Source organism: Crocodylus porosus, unplaced genomic scaffold (assembly GCF_001723895.1).
Source record: "Crocodylus porosus isolate Cpor-Errol unplaced genomic scaffold, CroPor_comp1, whole genome shotgun sequence".
NCBI lineage: Eukaryota > Metazoa > Chordata > Crocodylia > Crocodylidae > Crocodylus > Crocodylus porosus.
Genome location: NW_017728923.1, coordinates 15,984,676 through 15,991,104, shown reverse-complemented (window position 1 = coordinate 15,991,104; position 6,429 = coordinate 15,984,676). Strand labels below are relative to the sequence as shown.

The 6,429-nt window shown below is 43.9% G+C and overlaps 1 protein-coding gene across 1 annotated transcript in view; it reads left to right on the top strand.

Annotated features, from left to right (window-relative positions):
• Nucleotides 1-257: 257 nt before the first annotated feature.
• Nucleotides 258-6,429, top strand: part of LITAF (lipopolysaccharide induced TNF factor) — a 28,937-nt gene continuing 22,765 nt past the window's right edge. The window contains exon 1 of the mRNA XM_019540119.1: nt 258-739. The gene's annotated coding sequence lies outside the window, so the exon portion shown is untranslated. The remainder of the gene's footprint in view (nt 740-6,429) is intronic.

The following is a 6,429-nucleotide window of genomic DNA, read 5'->3' as shown; positions in this document are numbered from 1 at the left end:
TGGGCCCGCGGACATGGTTTAAAACGGGCTGGGGGCGCCGGGCTCCACCAGGAAGCCTTGGAGCGCGCCCCGGCCCCGGCCCCGGCCCCGGCCCGTCCAGGAGCGAAGCGGGCGCCGCTCACTTGGGCTTAGTTCACTCCGCCCTCTGCGCCGATCAGACTCGGCTGCTCGGGACGGAGTGACCCTGCGGCTCCTTGGCCGTTTTTTGAGGAAAAAGCCTCCCCCGCCTCATACATTGCTCTAATTCCGGAGAAAAACCTTGGCCTGCAATTGGCCCTTAAACATCCAAGTCCAGAACTGAGTCACCAAGGGGCAAGGACCCAGAGGGGGAAAGGCACTAAAAATACTAAAGTGAACACTGACAAAAAAATGTGACTTGGTATTTTTATTGCATGTACAAAAACTACTGGAAGTTCAAAAGTCAAGACTGGAAGGGAGCCCGATGTAGACTGACCGTGTGCCGAAGTCAAGCTCAAGACTGGGTTTTTAGGAGGAAAAAGGCAGACTTGTATCATCTAAACAGTAGGGGAATTCAGTGCTCAGGTTTAATGAACTTTAATTAATGAGCTTTAAGGTCACACCTTCAGTTAATTCATCTTCACTTTTCCAAGCCACTCTGTGGACCCAAGCTCAAAAAGAAACAAAAGTGGCTAGGTCATGTATCCACCCGGTTGTATTACAAGTGCAAAAACGCAGGGCCAGAAGCACAGGTTCCATCAGATAACATTTTAATAAGCAAGTAAGATATTTTTAACAGGAAGTTTGGAGATAGGAAGTCCAATAACAGAAATCAAAACCAGCAGATATATTTTTATTTTTAAAATGCACAGTGCTGTTTTTCCTGTATCTAAGCTTACAGAATTCTTTAAATTATTCCATGTATTGCTTCTCAAATAACATCATAACCTGTAATACTCAAAGCCAGAGCAGAATTCCAGTTATGCCAGTCATAAAACTTCTTCAGGAGGACGCTATATAGGATCCTGCTTTTGAAAGGCACCGCCACACCCAGAGACCTACTCAAATTTGCAATTTCATGGAACCCATGAAATCGGGCATTGTTCATGAAATCCTCTAAATTAAAAAACCCCTAAAAATAAAATGCTGGCCTCCCAGTGGGAACCACAGGGGTGGGGGAAGGGTGTGAAGGGGGGGCAGCAAAGATAGTGGCCACCCCTCCCTGCTGATTGGCTGAGAGGGCTGCCTTTCATGCAGCCTTGCTCCTCTCTACCAATCAATGTGGAAGGTGGATCCATATCTCAGAGCCCAACTGAAATCCAGCCCCACACTGAGGAGCTGCGAGGGGGCGCTTGGCACCTGATGCCAACTGGTGATGGGCAGGCCTGCACACCAGACAGCCTTCTCGACCAATTAGTGGTGCGGGCTGTGGCCACTGGACCCCCCCGGGCCAATAAGTGTGTGTGCACCAGGAGGGGAAGGGGCTGCTGTGAAAAGCCTGCAAAAACGGTGGCAAGACCTGCGATCAGTACGCAAAATTGGCCACCTGCCTCCTGAATTTCAGCAGGTCCTTATCCATACCTGATAGGATTGAGCTTTTATTCTTCTATAAACCTGCACTATTTTAATTAACAACAGTGGGTGTGTGTAGACAAAATGGGGGTTTACTTCACCCTAAATTGAAGCAGTGGATTTTTAAAAACACCACTTCAATTTAGGGTGAAGTAAACCCCCATTTCATGTACACCTGTGTCTTACCTGCCTCTGGCAGCAGGGAGGGGACGGCAAGCTCAGGCGGAGCGGTCCCCGGGCTGCAGGGGCAGGGTGAGGTGGTGGTGCTTCCCTCCACGGCAGCGGTGGCCCCCCTCCAAGAGGCACCCAACTCAGGCGGTCCCGGGGGTCAACGCAGGTGCAGAGGGAAGGACCGAGTCTCTGCGCAGCACATGCAGGCAGGCACTGATGTGTGCAAACACCAATGCCATTAAAGTGGTGCAAAAGCATTTAACCCGCTTTAAAGTGTCATGCACACATACCCAATAACAACAGCCTGAAGAGGATTCTGTTTAACTGTAAATAGTTGACAAGTTATGGAAAGCCTTATTGTTCAGAACATGAAAAACTTGATCTTGCACAAGTGTTTATTAGTTGGTTGCTCTTCTACTGAAAAATTGTGGGTGCCCTGACAAATCAGTATATATAGTGGTATATTCCTTCTGGTTTCAGAAGGAAAGACTAGTTTATATCTCTGTTTTTCCAAGTGTCACTAATGACACTGATGACATCCAGATACTTCTGTGCTGCACTGTGGGGAGGGCCATGTACATAAGCCATGTGCATGTTCTGGTGACTAGCACAGGACTCACTAGTGAACAAGAGCCTGAATAGTTAAAACTAGAACAGAGAAGGGCAGGTCAGACACTGAGAGGCCAAGGGGGGAGAGGGCAAACATTCCCCCCCACCCCGATGGATTTGAGATTCACTTCATATTAGGAAAATACTTTGGGTTTTTTTAGAACATTCTCTTGATTCTTTTCCCTACCAAGTATACAGGTGAGCTTTATTTCTTTTTTTTCACTCCAAGCAGTGCCTGCCCTAGTTCTGATAAAAAGATCTAGGTTTCCCTCACTTTATGAGGCTTCTGTATGTGCAAATTTGCTCTTATGCGATGATCCTTTTTGTACCAAAAATTTGTTACATGAGAGGTAAATTCATTCTTATGTGACTGGTGTGGTGCAGGTGCTCAGTCGGTTGCCATGTGCAGTGCATCGTGTGAGTGACGCACACCAAAATATAGTCTCCTGCGTGGATCTGTGCTCCTTGCTTGTCTGCCCCACGTGTTTCTGTAGTTGCCGTCCCCACTGTAATAGTGCCGTGTGCTTGTGTGCGCTGTCTGCTGTTGGCGAGTACCAAAATCGTCTTGTAAAAGTGGTAGAAATGGGTCTGGGGGTCAGTACAGTTGAGGTCTTGGAACATTTCCCTGTTTGTTACATTGTAAAGTGGGTTCCCTTTATGCAAATTCAAGTTATATGCTGTGTTCCAGCAATGCATTTACAGCATAAAGCGAGGGAAACCTGTATCCGCACCAACATTTAGACTACTCATGCACTGACTGAATTTGTCATCTAAGAGCAGAAGGTATATTAACAAGATACTGTTGCAAAGGACTGGTGTCAGCTAGGATTTTTGTCTTTTGTAACTGTATTTGTATGCTATACTGTGCAGTGCCAGTATCTTCATAGTCCAGTTATGGGAACTTCTGCATTATCTGTGAAAAGCACATAGCTTAAAAGCTTTAATAATAGCTATTATTACAGAAACGTGACCTGGAAAAGATCATTTTTCTTTAAAACTAAGTGAGATGTGCATTTTCTGTGGTGTCAGAAAATGCCACAAAGCCTTTGGAGAACTATACACACATAAAGATAACTGCTTTATCTGCTGTCTCCTTGTCTTGAGGAAATGTGGCAACCATTATAACAGAGCCAGTACCTTAAAGCTATTTAGGGATGAGGAGTGAAAAATGCAAGGTTGCGTAAAAGCAATGAGATGACATACATAGGCTGACTCCTACTGTTCAAGTTGAGACAATATTTTTAACCAGTCACTATTTTGAATTCATTAATAGATGACAACTCATTCACCGAGACTAACCAATTACAGTAAGTTGTGTGGATAAGAACAGTCACTTCTAGGTCTCTTTAACAAACAATATAATTTTTTGTTTTTGGAGCTGAGTTTTACACAACAAAAGACTACATAATGTTTTCTTTCAGTGCTCTGAATAGTGGACACACTGTTGTCTTGAACTTCTCTATGTAGAGTTATTTATTTGTTTTCTTCGTAAGTAACTCTGGCAAATTTTTTTTGGTTTGTTCCTTTTGTCCAAGATGGCATCAGTTTTGGTACTGCTAAAAGAATGTAATAAATATTCCCATGTAATGAAAAGCTGTAGTACTTGCAAAAGTTCAAGAGAGTGAAAAGTAATATAACCATCCTTGTATAATGGTGTTGTGGATGCTGGACTATTCTCACTGTCTCAAATACTACTGCTCTTCTTTATAAAAATAGCAGTGGTTGAAGGGCAGTTGGTAGAGGTGATATATGTGTATGTGCCTCTTTATTTCGCGCATTAGATCAACTTTTTTTTAGAGCAGTCCATGAACATTTGTAGATTGCTGGTGTTCAAGTCCTCCATCTCCACTTCAAGAAGGATACAATTGCAGACCCATTTAAGCTAATTCTCTTGTGGGCAGTTGGGAATTATTTATGTACTAATATCCTCGTAACTGTTAGTAAAAAACAGAATTACTGAAAATGCACTGAATCATCTTTACCCTTTTTTGTTTCTCTTCCCAATTGTCAGTTTTTTCCATTTGTATTAGGAGTTTTTTGACTTTAGCAATCTGGGGGTGGTACTAGAAACAAATACTGCTCTTAAACTGTACCCACCGCTGTATTTGGAGTCTTCTGTCTAACAGTATCTGAGGATGACACCTGTGTTTTTCTTATACATGATACAACTGTAAATTTCTAGCAGGACTAAATGCAAAACTGCTTCTTTTAACAAGTCTCTCTCTCATTTCTTCTTATTCAAATGAGATGATTGATTGACTAGTGCCAGATATAGTGTTTTTCCAATGCAGCAGTTTGACATGTTACATATATAGGAGGAAAAATTCTTCACTGTCTGAGCCCCTAAGGCCTGGAATAGACTCCTTCCAGAAGTGGTGCAGGCACCTACTCTGGACTCTTTCAAGAAATGTTTGGACGCTTACCTTGCTGGGATCATTTGACCCTAGCTGACTTCCTGCCCCTAGGGTAGGGGGCTGGACTTGATGATCTCTAAGGTCCTTTCCAGTCCTAATGTCTATGAAATCTATAATCTAGTTCAGGAAGCAAGTTTATGTGACTGTTGGATGAAGGAAACGTTTATTTTACTGAGCTCCTGGCTGAAATTCTGTTAAGCAGTCAAGTGATCTAAAATGTTTTAGAGACTCTTCATATTCTTGGAAATGAGTAGAGATCCATAACTGTCAGATAATAATTGTCATACAATGTTGACATACTTTATGTTATTTGGTTCTGCTTTGAACAGGGGGTTGGATTGGATGACTTTCCTGAGGTCCCTTTCAACCCTAATTTTGTATGACTCCATGATTCTAGAAATCTTGCATTTCCTGAAAGGCGATCTATCTTCAGAAATGTGTGTAGAAATAAGGAGAGGGGGAAAATTATAGAAAAATTGTAAAAGTTTCTTGGAAACAACAGAAGTTTGAAAAAAGCAAACAACTCATTTTAAAAATATATATATTTGAAACCTAAGACTCTTTTATAAAAATTAGCCCAACTTCAAGAGCCCTGTGCTAAAATAATTAGAATAAACTTATTGGGGTTGTGCTGAAATAGTCAATGTCTAGGGCAAGGGCCAAACTTTTTGGCAGGCATGCCACATTGGCCCTATAGCCTCTTTGAGCACCACTCAGATCCCCTTCCCCTGCCTGATCTGCCACTCTACTTTCTGCTCCTTTGTTCCCTGCCTGGCAGATCTGCTGCTGTGTTCTGTGCTCCCTTCCCAATCAGCTGCATGCCACACATCAAAGGTGTGATAGAACTCCATTTCCAGCCTCCTCTTCTGTTTTTTTTTTCTTTCCTCTTTCTATGTCCTCTCACATGTCTGTCAGCCTGGTTGCCTTGGCTTACTGAGTACTGACTGACTTCAGGGAAGAGGGTGTGGATTTAACCTCTATTGTTTGGAGCTGTGACCTCATGACCTAGGGGCAGGGGCCTAAGCCCATGTCACTCCTCTAGGTAATTGTGATGTTTTTCAAATTGATTGGCCAACATCAAATGACACCTGTGCCTTACTGGGTATAGGTGGTGAGGTCAGAAAGGCTATTTAAAAGGGTCCCTTCTAGGAAGGAGGAGTTTGGACATTTTAGAACTCGCACACGCAGAAGCATGGACCTTCACAGCTCTCTCTCTTGTACTCGGGATGCAGAAGTGAGTAACTTATCAGAAACTTGACTAGGAACTTAGATTAATGTACTCTAGTCGCGTGTCAAAGGGCTACCAGGCCTCTCTGTTTGCTCAGGGTTATTCTTTTGCTCATTCTCTGACTTGTACCTCTTCCCGTGCCTATCCTGTCTACAATAAAGAGATCTGATACAGCGAGCCTGGTTGTACATGTTTGAGAGGGATTAGGCAGGCCTTCTTGCTCCCTTTACTCGGCTGACTAAGGGAGGCTACTTTCCGTGCTTCAGGCTATAAGACGCACCCAGATATATCCTGCTGGGGTTAAGCAACCCCAAGGTCTAGAGGGTCTGTGTGTCCTGGGTGGCATAGGGCACAGACAAAGACCCGAGTCTGAGTGGTGGCAGCGTTTACCCCAGGCTTGTGGGTGTGCTCCAGGAAGGGGAGCGGCCAACAGTTGGCACCCCTGGGGAGGCATCCAAAGCCTGGTTTTTGGCCATG